The sequence below is a fragment of the Dermacentor variabilis genome, chromosome 2, assembly GCF_050947875.1.
Source record: "Dermacentor variabilis isolate Ectoservices chromosome 2, ASM5094787v1, whole genome shotgun sequence".
In the NCBI taxonomy this organism is placed as follows: domain Eukaryota; kingdom Metazoa; phylum Arthropoda; class Arachnida; order Ixodida; family Ixodidae; genus Dermacentor; species Dermacentor variabilis.
This window is the reverse complement of record NC_134569.1, coordinates 132233814-132245879: the sequence shown is the minus strand read 5'-3', so window position 1 is coordinate 132245879 and position 12066 is coordinate 132233814. Positions and strand designations below refer to the sequence as shown.

General features: G+C 47.8%; 1 protein-coding gene across 1 annotated transcript in view; it reads right to left on the bottom strand.

Annotated features, from left to right (window-relative positions):
- Pgant5 (polypeptide N-acetylgalactosaminyltransferase 5) overlaps nt 1–11745 on the bottom strand; it is a 388718-nt gene extending 376973 nt beyond the window's left edge. The window contains exon 1 of the mRNA XM_075682004.1: nt 11590–11745. The gene's annotated coding sequence lies outside the window, so the exon portion shown is untranslated. The remainder of the gene's footprint in view (nt 1–11589) is intronic.
- Between the last annotated feature and the right edge of the window lie 321 nt (nt 11746–12066).

Sequence of the window (12066 nt, the reverse complement as noted above, 5' to 3'; positions counted from 1 at the left end):
CTCTTGCACGGGGATACACTTTCCCGTTGACACCCAGCGAAGAATAATATTAAAACTTACGCTTCAGGCGAGCCAAATTCGCGTCGCACTCAAATATGACGACTGTTTTAGGTCTCACAGCCACACGGCGCTTGCGCACTTTGGGAGACGCGGCATATATATGGCGGAGGGTTCTGAGTATTTCGACCAGCAGGGGTTCCCCGACGTTTCATTCCATGCGCACACGATTGCCGTGACAGGGAGCCGAACCAGCGACGTCACGCACACCAGAGAAGAGCACAACACCCCCACGAAACGACACCCAGGTGTTTCGTATAAGGAGGGGGTTCTTATTGGAAGGGGAGGTTGAAAATATTGGATAACGTGCAGCGCAGTAACTAGCCTGCAATATTCGCGACAGCTCCGGATCCATTTCGATCGGTCATAGTTCCTCTTTGGAAAGGGCGCAAAATAAGCCAGCGTTTAGTAAATGACAGATGACAGAACAACGTCTGCGTCACCTGCTCCCTCGTGTTCGTTCGTAACACTGTCTTCAAGACTTGAGTGACGTATAATTGAACTGCAAACACCTGCAACGCATAGTCTAAGCAAGCACATTGCAGCGCAGATAATCGAGCGTTTTCGCGTTCCGCCTCACTCCATTCGGCACGTTCACTGCGGTCTGGCCATCGGCGGGTCACGGCTGGGCGGCTGTGCCGGGCTTTTCTGCAGTGCACAAGCGACACCAACGATACAAATCAAAAGAGAGGATAAATTCTCGTAGATGTGGATCTGGCGCATTGTGGCGCCATCTCTCTCCACCTCGAGAAAGTTTCAAGGGAAAGCACAACCCCCTGGTGAATTACCGGGGGGTCACGACAACACCGGAGGAGCATGGCAAGTTCTGGCCCACCGGTGGGTCATGATAGAAATGAAGCGACACTTAAAAAAAAAAAAAGAAGTCCTGCAGCAATGAACGTGCTACACAGGGCAGCCGCACCCGTCCATCGAAAACTGGCGACCTCGAACGTCAAGCGGCTGCCGAACAGCGCCACGACATGCGAATGTTTCGCAACTCGTCACAGGAATGCGCAATTTTCACCGTAAGCTCGCGCACATATACACAAGCACCACATACTCCCGCCAAAGAGAGAGACGTTCGTATAATACACGGGCGGCAGAAGCCAGCCAACCTGTTTCTCCTGCCAACGTGTGTAATTTACTCTTTCTCTTCTTTTCGGTTCCGTCTGACTCTTCCGCCGTAGGGCCAAAGGCACTGATACTCGCTCCTAATGATGGGGTGAGCAGGTACACCATCCTCGCTTTCTCATGGTTGCTCGTCGTCATTTCTCGCCGCACGTGACGGCGTAAAACACCGCGCATGAATATATATATATATATATATATATATATATATATATATATATATATATATATATATATATATATATATATAGAGAGAGAGAGAGAGAGAGAGAGAGAGAGAGAGAGCTTCTGTAAAGACTTGCAGATGCCCCACTAGACACGCTACGACGCACTAATTATACATGACGCAGTGTACGTCGTCCGTGAATTTGCATACGCCGCCGGCGACTTGTAACGCGCGCTGCGACGTGTGCGTCTCGAGAGAGAAGGTGACGGTCGGAGAGGATGCGACGGGCGCAAAAATTTCGGCATAATCCGGACGCGCCATCGATGGTTGCGACACGAAGTGCCGTGAGGCAGTGTATGAAAGATTGCTGCCGCTTTTCTTCTAAGGGTCACGAGAAGTTTGGTCGAGAAGCGCGGCCCCGAAATGACACGTCGTGAACGTCGGAGCATTGAAAGAAGCAAGAGCAGCGCGCGGAAGCGGCATAATTGGAAAAGGAGAAGACCAATTTTCTGAATACTTAACTCCTCTTGCCGTTACCATAGCAAGACCTCTTGTTTCTTTTTTTTTTTTAATCCCGCATTATATTACCTATAAAGTTCGAATATCTAGACACATTCTAACAGTAACGCTCATACATGGAAACTAGTCGGGCGCTATATATGTATAGTTAACACCATAGAGTGGCGTGGTCTTTTTTTATTTTTTGATAGTTCAGTGTGAGTTTTCCCCGAGAAAGTAACTGTTGCATATGCATTAAGGATTGTAGGTCCTCAGAAAATGTTATAATTTGTGCATGCGTGCTTATCAACGAGGGTCCCCGCGACAACAGCGCACGAGCGCGAAGAGACTTCCTCCGCTTCAATTCGTCACCCTCATATCAGGGGCCGTATCTAAGCTCGTTATATATTATGCATGTATATACCCGCATACATGTAAGATACCTACATATATAGCACACATTGCATACTGTATGTATGAAAACACACACACACACACAAAACTTCCGCCCGGAGGTGTTAAAAAATTCAGGGTCTCTTAAGCTATCTCGTAAGAGGTGAACGGCGAACGCCTACTCATCCTCCTTATCATTTGCCTCTTTCTCTTTGCCTCTTCTCTTTCTCTTCTTTCTTTTAATCATTATTGCTCACTACTAAGCACATTTAGTCATTTTCAATCAATTGCGGTCATTACAAGCCGTTGTTAGACATGTTCATATCATAGTCATTAGTATTCATTTCAGTCATTATTAGCCATTACTAGTCAATGCTAAGCATTTTAGTCATTTCTAATGAATTGTAGTCGTTAGAAGTTGTCGCTAGACATACTGGTCGTTTCGTAGTCATTTCTAGTCATTACAAGTCATCATTAGTCATTACTGCTCGCTAGTAAGCATATTTAGTCATTTTTAATCAATTGTGGTAATTACAAGCCGTCGTTAGACATGGTCATATCACAGTCATCAGTAGTCATTACAAGTCATTTGAGTCATTATTAGTCATTAATGGTCATTACAAGTCGTCTCAGTCATTATTAGTGATTACTGGTAAGTACTAAGTATTTTTAGTCAGTTCTAATCAATTGTAGTCGTTACAATTCAACGTTAGACATGTTGGCCAATTCATTGTCGTTAGTAGTCATTATTAGTCATTACTAGTCATTATTAAGTTCTACCAATGTCTAACGTTACCATTCACTAACTGTCACTATCAATCATTTTTCATTCTGTCTTTAATATGTCTTCATATGGCGTGATGACGCTACGGCGGACACTCCGGCGGTCAGGTCTGCTAAAAATAAGCCTACAAAGGCTTTCGGCTTAATAAAACTCGTCGCAACATTGCTTCCGAACGTGCGCCCATGTTAACACTCGCAATTAACACGGCACACTCGTGCGCGGGACACATGACATTCGTATAGTTAGATTCGTTCTCGATCGCGTATGCAAAGTGCTTAATGTATTCTGTCAAATCCAACCGCAAGGGAAAACGAAGGTGTTCCATTCTGTGAGTCATCGGTGCATACAGGCTGTAACGCTTGCAGCTGTCAACCTCCGTCGGCCGAAGCGGCGGCCGCTCAGGCGCGAATCGCAGACTGGGTAGTTTTATACGTTGGAATCGCCGTTATTCAATATTTATTACTCTTTTTCCCATAAATCATATACGAATTCCGCCTATAAGGTAGGGTGGACCAAGGAAACTTCGCCCTTCGAACACACACACACACACACACACACATACACACACACACACAAGCGGTCGCCGTAGTCAGTTTGCTCCCAAGTGCTCAAATTTGCATTGTTTCTATACGCGGAAAGCTGGCGGTCAATTTTTCTTCATTCGCCTTCGATCAGTCAGTTCCCGTGATCGATCGCTCCGAATAGGCGACAAAGCCAGAGAACAATCGCCAAGCGAATTCTTTGTTCTCGATTTCTCCGACGCCAACTGGAGTAATATGCTCACGAGTAACTTAGTCGATACACGACCCGAAAGACTCGCGGAAACAAAGAGGCATCATTCTTATCCACCCCTCCCCCCCCTACCCCCCGCCTTCTTTTACACTATATTTCTGTATAGATGTTCCACAATGCAGCTGACATTAGGCAAAAGAGCACGATGTCGGATGTCCAGCTGTTACAAACTCCGCGAAAAAGATCAGTCTTTCTGATAAATCGAATACAGCTGTATCGCGCGCATAGCCCCTTCAGTCACGAAATTATAGTAGATTGTTGACAAATGTGTCAAAGATAGACATCTTTATTCCAAATCATGCGCTCGGGATTCCATGAAGTGGAAGTGAAGCTGGTAGCTCTTCATTTTCGTATTCCCTACAGCAAGATAGTAATTACAGAGCAACTAAATTTCGATGTAGGACGCATTCGCCACGGAGATCGAAAGGGCTCGCTCGACTGACCGCGAGTGGCGACCAAGAGGCGAATCGCGGCAACGGACGTTAACACCGGCAAGCGCGACCTGCCCGTCGTAACGCGATCGTCGCGTAGAATCAGTGCAAGCGTATACGGAGGTCCCGTTCCTGCACATCTGATTGGTGCACACGCTCTGCGACCGCAGATCGCACGACTGAAAAATGAAGCAGTTGAGCGCGACTGACCCAAAACAGTCGCGAACAGCTTGGTCGTGCGACCTCTGCGGGTGGATGGTACATGAACGAGCCCTCGACGTTGTCAGTCAGTCAGTCGTGTCGCATTTTCTCGTAAAGAGAATCCACGGGTCGAAGGAACGTGCACAATTTTTATTATTGGCTTCGGGGCCACACTTTACGAAACGTGCTACACTCCGTCAAACACAGTTCAGTATATACAGGGGTCGCCTGAAGCACCGCTCAGCACACTGAGGTGAAACGAGGCAATATTTAGTAAGGCAAGGGGCTCAATTTACTTTTTGTTATACATGTACGTGTTTTATATCTCCTTCGCGCGCTCTTTTTCCACCACTGCAGCTGCTATAGCTAAAAAAAAAAGAAAGTGGCGCGTACAAAAGTGCAGACACTGGCTGAAAGGGCCAGAGTAGCAGCCGAGAAGCTCTGGCTCCATATGCACGTTACGGCTACTGCGCATGCGCGCAGCTGCTTCTACTTTCAACGAACACGCGGAGAGGAACCCACAAACGCATGGTGCAACGTTATCTGGAACAAGCTGAACAGGAAAACAGAAGGCGGATGTCGATATGATGGTTACACCGCGAAAAACTCAGGGTTTGTTTCAAAGGACACACGTGAATCTTATGCAGGTAATTCCTGTGTCTTACAGAAATGCGTCTGGAAAGGTGAGCAATCGTTCGTTATCTGTGATGTGCAGTATACTAAAAAGAAAAATGAAGAAAGCAATCCGCTCGCAGCATTAAAGAGAGGTAGCCTACATGCAACGCATTAAACGCTGCGCGCTGACACATGCAGGCATCGCGAATGTCAGGCGTTTCTCCGCAGCCTCGTATACAGCAGCTGCGTCAGCTGGGTAATAAGCTAAGCGGAAAACAAAGCAGGTCTCATAAAACCTGAGAATTTACGAACAGCAGTTGTAGCATCCGCGACTTCAAAATAATTTACGATCCGACCTACTGCGCTGCAACTACAGTCGACTCGGCTTTCGTCGGCGCCCATCTGGTTTTGAAGCGCGGAACGCTTCCTCGTGCTTGTTTTCGTATACGTTTGCGTGCGGGCTTGATGAACCAGTCTGCTGCTAAGCACGGCTTCGTGGGTTCCGCCCTGGGCTGCAGAAAGCAGAATGCAAAAAAAGACCCGCGTACACTACAAACCAATTTACACCCTAACGGGCGTTTCTTCTGTTTAGTATAACACTCATACACCCTTAAGGGCGTATAGGTGCCAGTTGTAGGCCGATTTGCACCGTTAAGAACCATCAAGGGTGTAAATCAGTTAACAATGCACCGAGATTTCGATGATTTTTGTAGGCGCCCCCGACGGGGTCAAAACTTATCTTCGATTATGAATCCTTTTTTTCTCCTAAGCCCTGTTCATCGGTGCGACAATATAATTTAACTAATGAACCGAAGTTTTTTTCTTTCAAATCATATTCAATGACGTTTAGAAAAGGGTACCTAAGGCCGAGATAAAAAAAAAAAATACTTTATGAGAAGGGTGCGGAATATATGAGGTAATTTCGGAGAGAAATGCATGGAAACCACCAGTGGGGGGAATCCGTCACACTCTTTGTGTCGCCGAGTAATAAGTGTTCCTTGACTGATGGAGTCTATATATACACGGTATATGAATGGCGGGCGGCACTCTGGCGGCAAGAAGTTCTTTTCTTCTTGTTAAATGCTGGCTGGAAGCACATTAGCGCAAGAGCGTTCCGGATCATACACATATCTATTCTGTTATCACAAGGCATTCGTATCACCTATATTAAGCCGCAGTAAAAAAAAAATGTACAATAAGTAAATTTTAAAAAATAGATTCGGTCTTGCGCGAAGCACGCATGATTAATGCCGACCTCTGAAATAAAGCAACGCGCACCGCGGTGCGACCTGGAATAGCCCCGCCCACAATGAAATATATTGCACCACAATGAGAGCGCAGCACAGTCTCCACCTATGCTCGCATAATTATTGCAAGGCGCTGAAAAACTCGCCACAACGACTGAAATCCGCTCCCTGCGACAAGCAAAACGCAACAGGACCTGGAAGGAAAATCGACAGTTGCAACCTTTCTTTTTTTTTTTCCCCATTCGACGCCTTTCTACGGCCAACAGCCTCGTTCACGCGAGGCCACGAATGTGAGCGGACCTAGTCGGAAGTCGGGATGACCGAAATGAATTTGGCAAAGCGGTTTCCTGTCACTGTCTTTATTGCGATAGCTATTATGTGGACACTCCAAGCGAAATTTGGCCGTCGTCGTTGCCTTGAGGCTCTGCACATACTTCGGTATATGTATGCTATGTGTCATACCATGCTATATGCTATTATCATGCTGCATATGCGAGTTATATTGACTATACTATCCCGAAAATTGCTCATACCGAGTCTTTACATTTCTGACTAAATTATTCCTCAGCATTTTTTAGAATGGCAGCCCACAAACAAACGTCACGGAACGTAACACTCGCAGATCATGCCTTTTTAAGTTAAATGTTCTCAGACGATTAAAGATTAAAAGTGCGAAACAATGTCACAGCTCAAATCTGAAAGTGACATAATTTTATTGGCGCGGCTCTTTACGGGCTTCGTAGTGGATCCTGTTCGATGTCATTACAGGCCCTGTGGTAAAGCTTCTAAGTGTGCCAGAAGTTGTGACGTACCCGTGTATATCACGTCCGCCTCAGTCGGACCCACGTGTAGTTGGAACAACGACCGAAAAGTTCAACCGCAACGCTAAACCTTGCTATCGGAGTCAGTGCTTCGCCTTTGGGGCGAAATTGCCAATTTTTGTCTTGATAAGGCATGGAAGAGGATAGACAGCGGGCTAGCCTGTCGGTAGATACCTGAACTGTAGAGAGCTGACTCAACCCGCACCGGCGACGCTTCCCCCCAAAGCGCTTCCTCGGTGCATTTCGATGGCGTCTTCCAAGATCCCAACAACCACATTTCAACCCGACTAAGCCCACTCGAACCGACTACGTCGGATTCGTGCAAATGTAGGTACACGGCGCGTGGCAAATGACGGAGAAGCAATTCGTCACGAAATGAATGCAATGCCGACAGTTCCTTTGCCACACACCTCAACGGTGGCTCACACGGGGCCGGAACGGCTTAATCAACGCATCCGTGCGGTTGACCACGCAGACAACCGCGAGCGCGAAGTGATAACCCGCATACGCGAGTCAAATCCAAGGAACGCGACAGTATTCAAATTCATCCAGCACGTCGGTGCACTCGGAAGGCGTCTGGCACTGCCATGGCACTGTCCCCTTTCCGCAGCGCTGAGGCCCGTGGTAAAGCATCGCCTCGACGCGAGGAGAGAGAGAGAAAGGGGGGGGGGCAGTTGCGCGCTGCCTGCGTCGGGGCCTCCTCGTCCGCTATTACGTCGTCTACGAATCACGCGTGCGCGGCGGACGCTCTTTTAACGTGGAAGGTCAGTAGCCTTGGGGCCACGACGACGACGGTGACGCCGCGGCAGGTGCTGGGGGAAAGGGAAAGGGGGAGCGCGTTGAGGGTAGGCGTCCTCGTACAAAGAAAGGCCACGTCGGCCGCGATCAACTCCCCCCTCTCCCCCTCAACCCTCCATTTACGTAGGGAGGGAAACACGGCACCACAACCGCCAGGTCACTTTCTCTCCGAACCGGATTCCCCGCCTTGGCCGCCAGGGCAGCCCAGAACTAAACGACGTGTCCAGCGCCGTCAGACGCCCCAACAACTCAGCGCCGGAGGCACTATACTACATGTATGCCAGGTACAGCGAACCTGCGATCCAGACGCGCGCGATGGCTGCGAATCGCAGATGGTGGACGTTTTTCGCGCACACGCGCGACCATCAAGCTCTTCGGCTGCCGCCCGTCGGCAACTGCTACTGCGAGAGGCAGCAACACAGGCCACAAACAAGTGGCGGGAGAGGCGCGGAAGGACACGTCATACTGTCGCTTTTCTCCCTCTCTCTACTCACCTGCAGAGTGCGTTAAATTTGCGGGTGTAATTCTAAGCAATCTGAATGCGACCTGTTCCTTGTTGCCAAAGGGCGTGAAGAGGTAGCCAATGTACGGAGGTACCAGACAACTTTCGTATGCAACTCTGGAGTTCCTTCGTTGTTTCCGGGATCTTATTTATTTTTTACTTACTTGTTTATTTGTTTGTTTTTGGTAACGGTCAGACACTTGCGAGTACGGCTTAAGCAGCAATCCGACAGCTCTCCTCACAGATGGACGAAGTGTCCGCACTAAACACAATACCCCGGTAAGACCCCCGCAGCCAGTTTCCATGAGTTCGCTCCGTGCAACAAGTGACATGTGCGTAATGCATTGACTTCCAGAAATACAGGAGCCGTCCGTAAAATATATGTAGTAGAGGATGTACACGGACCAAAATAACTTATAGAAACACAACTACCGATCAGCGCAAGGGGCTACCAATCTGCAAATAATGACCACGAAGGCTTCACGACATTATCTAAAAGCTCGTGACACAACCACAAGGGTATCCTGTAGAAGACACCACGTGAACAGGCAAAATGCTGCAATGCCAGTGAGCCTGCACCGTATAGCGCTGGAGAAGTCCTTGGGCACGTCGCTAGCTCGCGAGCTTCGCGCTGAATGTACAATTTGCTATCATCCTGCGACTTCTAAATAGGCACCCGATTCATGGCATTACGCTTTCGTGTGTAAATCTACAAATAATAATCATAAACAAAAAGACTGTAGTACGAGCTCCCACGTTGGTAGTTTTCCCATGAGGGTATGCTCACACGATGGCGTGCTGAAATGCCATAGAAGAGGAATGAATGAAAATATGTTTGCAGTGGCTCTACTGAAGAAACAAAGTAGCTGTCAGGAGCGGAAAATAACTTGCCATGTCATAATAAATTCACCCGGTAATTAACCACAGCCCCATGGACACGAAGAAAGATTTGGTCAGCTACGTCGTCCTGCGACGATCCGATGATATTTAGCCTCCATGGTTTGATTATTTGAGCGGTGGGTAAAAATTGACGCAAGGTAGTCAGCGCGCCATCCTAAAGATTTTTTTTTTCTGGAGATAAGGTTCGCACATGCGTCTATGAATATTCAAAACTCATCGGAACTGTTGAATGATAATCTCGGTAGAAGCGCGTATTTTTTGTTCGTTCGTTGGTCTCCTAATTTAAAAATCATTGAATCCCGCCTATTACGCTGTAAACAAATTTCTCTACATCCGTACAAATATTACGGCTTTGAAGTTAACGCTCATTTTTGTGACCTAGTTTTAAGACACTGCGAAGATGCAAAGGAAAAGTTTGTATTGAAAATCTTTAAAGCCTGTTACTAAATCAGTTATCTCTACTCCAGCTACCCGCATTAAGAGCAAACTTGTGAGGAGAATCCTAATATAAAACCGCGAAGGTGCGAACAAGCGATGTCTGTGAAGACAAAAAAGAAAGAAATGTCAATGTTTTTACCCTTCTTGATGGCACAAAACTTAATTGCTGAGTTGCTGCACTGAAGGCTTGACACAAAGTCTAATTAGCCGCCCATTGCTCAATCCCGATAGATTATGTCAGCCAAGTTGCGCTGCCTATAACAACGGGATCGATTGAGCACGGGTTATGCAAGAGAAAAACGAAAACAAAAGAGGAGGCAATGAGAAAGAAAAATCGAAGAGTATAGGGTCAAATTATTGAACGTACAGAAGACATCGTTCATCGCGTTCTTCCCGCTAATTGGTGCTCAATTACGCAACAGTACGGCCTTAGACAGATGACAGCAAAAGACACTGGCTTCGGTCACAAGACTCGCTCTTGCACGCAGCGCACTTGCAGCCTTTGTTTGCGTTGCGTTGTACTGTTGCGACATACCTAATTGCAATACGATAAGAAACAAAGGAAGGCGAAGCGGCCAGCAAGATTTACGAAGAGGCACTGATATGTCGCAGATAAACCACCGCTATTTCAATAAGACAGCTCGCACTGAGAAGGCTTACAAGAAAGAACATAGGTGAATATCGGTCACCAATGAATACGAGGCGAGTCGATGACTTGACGCATGACATCGGAAGCATGTGACGCATCACGCCATTTGCATGATAACGTACTGCATAGAAACTGAAACTGCACGAAACGAACGTGCAACTTCGCGGCGAAATATCCAGCGTACAAGTTTTCGAATCGAACTGCATCAATACAGGTACTGGTCATATTAGACCTGAGCAAAAATGGAAAACGAAAGTACTGAATAGCTGTACTCGCTGGTTTCGGAGTAGATGATCTATTGCCATCTATTCTATGAATTGACGTGTGCCAGGCGATTTCAAGAGACGTACAGCGTGCTGTGTAATGTTCTCTGGGTACAAGAAAGTGATGCATGGCCGTGAGGTACCGCAGAACCCAGATAGCGTTGCCGGACACGATAGCCCTCATAGCTACTAAAAACGATCTCCAAGTTAACTGCCCTCTCGAACCTTCTCCGAAAGGCGGCTATTACCGAGGTAGCCGGAGACGGTACGTAGTTATTACCCGTGGCAGTCCACCCTTCCCAGATATGCCGCCGCTTTCACGGGGTTCAAGGCTGAGCGAAACGCACTGGTTCACTTGTCAAGCGAGAGCCGCGTTATGTTTCTCATCGAACAGGATGCGTCAAGCTGCTGATTCATGCAAAACCTTCATTGGGGTTTCTTCGCCGCGTTATGGACAAAGCTTTCCTTTACACTCGAACTACTGCTGGCTATTCTTGCAGGCGTTGAGAGAAACAAGCCAGGCCATAACGCGGTAATCATTCAGAGATAGCGCCTTCGGCGGTGTCGATAAGCGTCCCGCTAGCGCACCGGTTGGAGCTACTGCTCAGACAACGGGTCCAGAGCAGTGCCAAAAGGAGAGGGAAAAATAGATAAAAAGGTTGCATGGCCCTAAATGAGTGCAGAAGACCTCGTTAATTGCGTAGAAGCTAAATGGACAGGAAGCTCGCAGAACAACGCGGGGCATACTGACAAAAGCCGAACGACGCCGTTTTACAACCCGCTTCCTTTTCACCGCAGGCTCTATCGGAGGAAGCACATGACGGCTCCACCGCACAACGCTTTTAGACACATTTTCTTTTCGGCCGAGATTTAGACCAGCGATGGGACGCTTCAAAATTTGCTCACCTGTCAACAAGATATCCCACGCGCAGGTCTCAGCGACCGCCGTCGCAGGAGCGGGTAATCACAGGGTTTCACGAGCACAGACTGTTCACAATCCCACCTGTTCCGGAGCTCACAGACGTAGAACACGGCCGCCGACGGCCATCGCGAACCGCGAGTGCCCTGTCGAATTTCCGGGTGCTCAACGTCATTTCCTTCAAAGCGAGGCTTTGTTGTGAGCTGCCGCCATCTACTAGCGGTCTGTGGCACTGCTATGGTCCATGGCGCTTCAGCCTGCAGCGGCAACGGCGAGAACTAACTAAATTTGCCGCGAATCCCGGCATTATTCAAGTAAGCTCTATCGACGCGCTTGTGCACTTCGGCCAGTCTTCTCGTTCAAACCATTTCAAGTAATGAGGTAGGTACCAACAGGACCTATTGCAAACCAGAACGCATCGGAATCGGGCTACCACATACGCAATAGTTACGTCTGAAACTTCA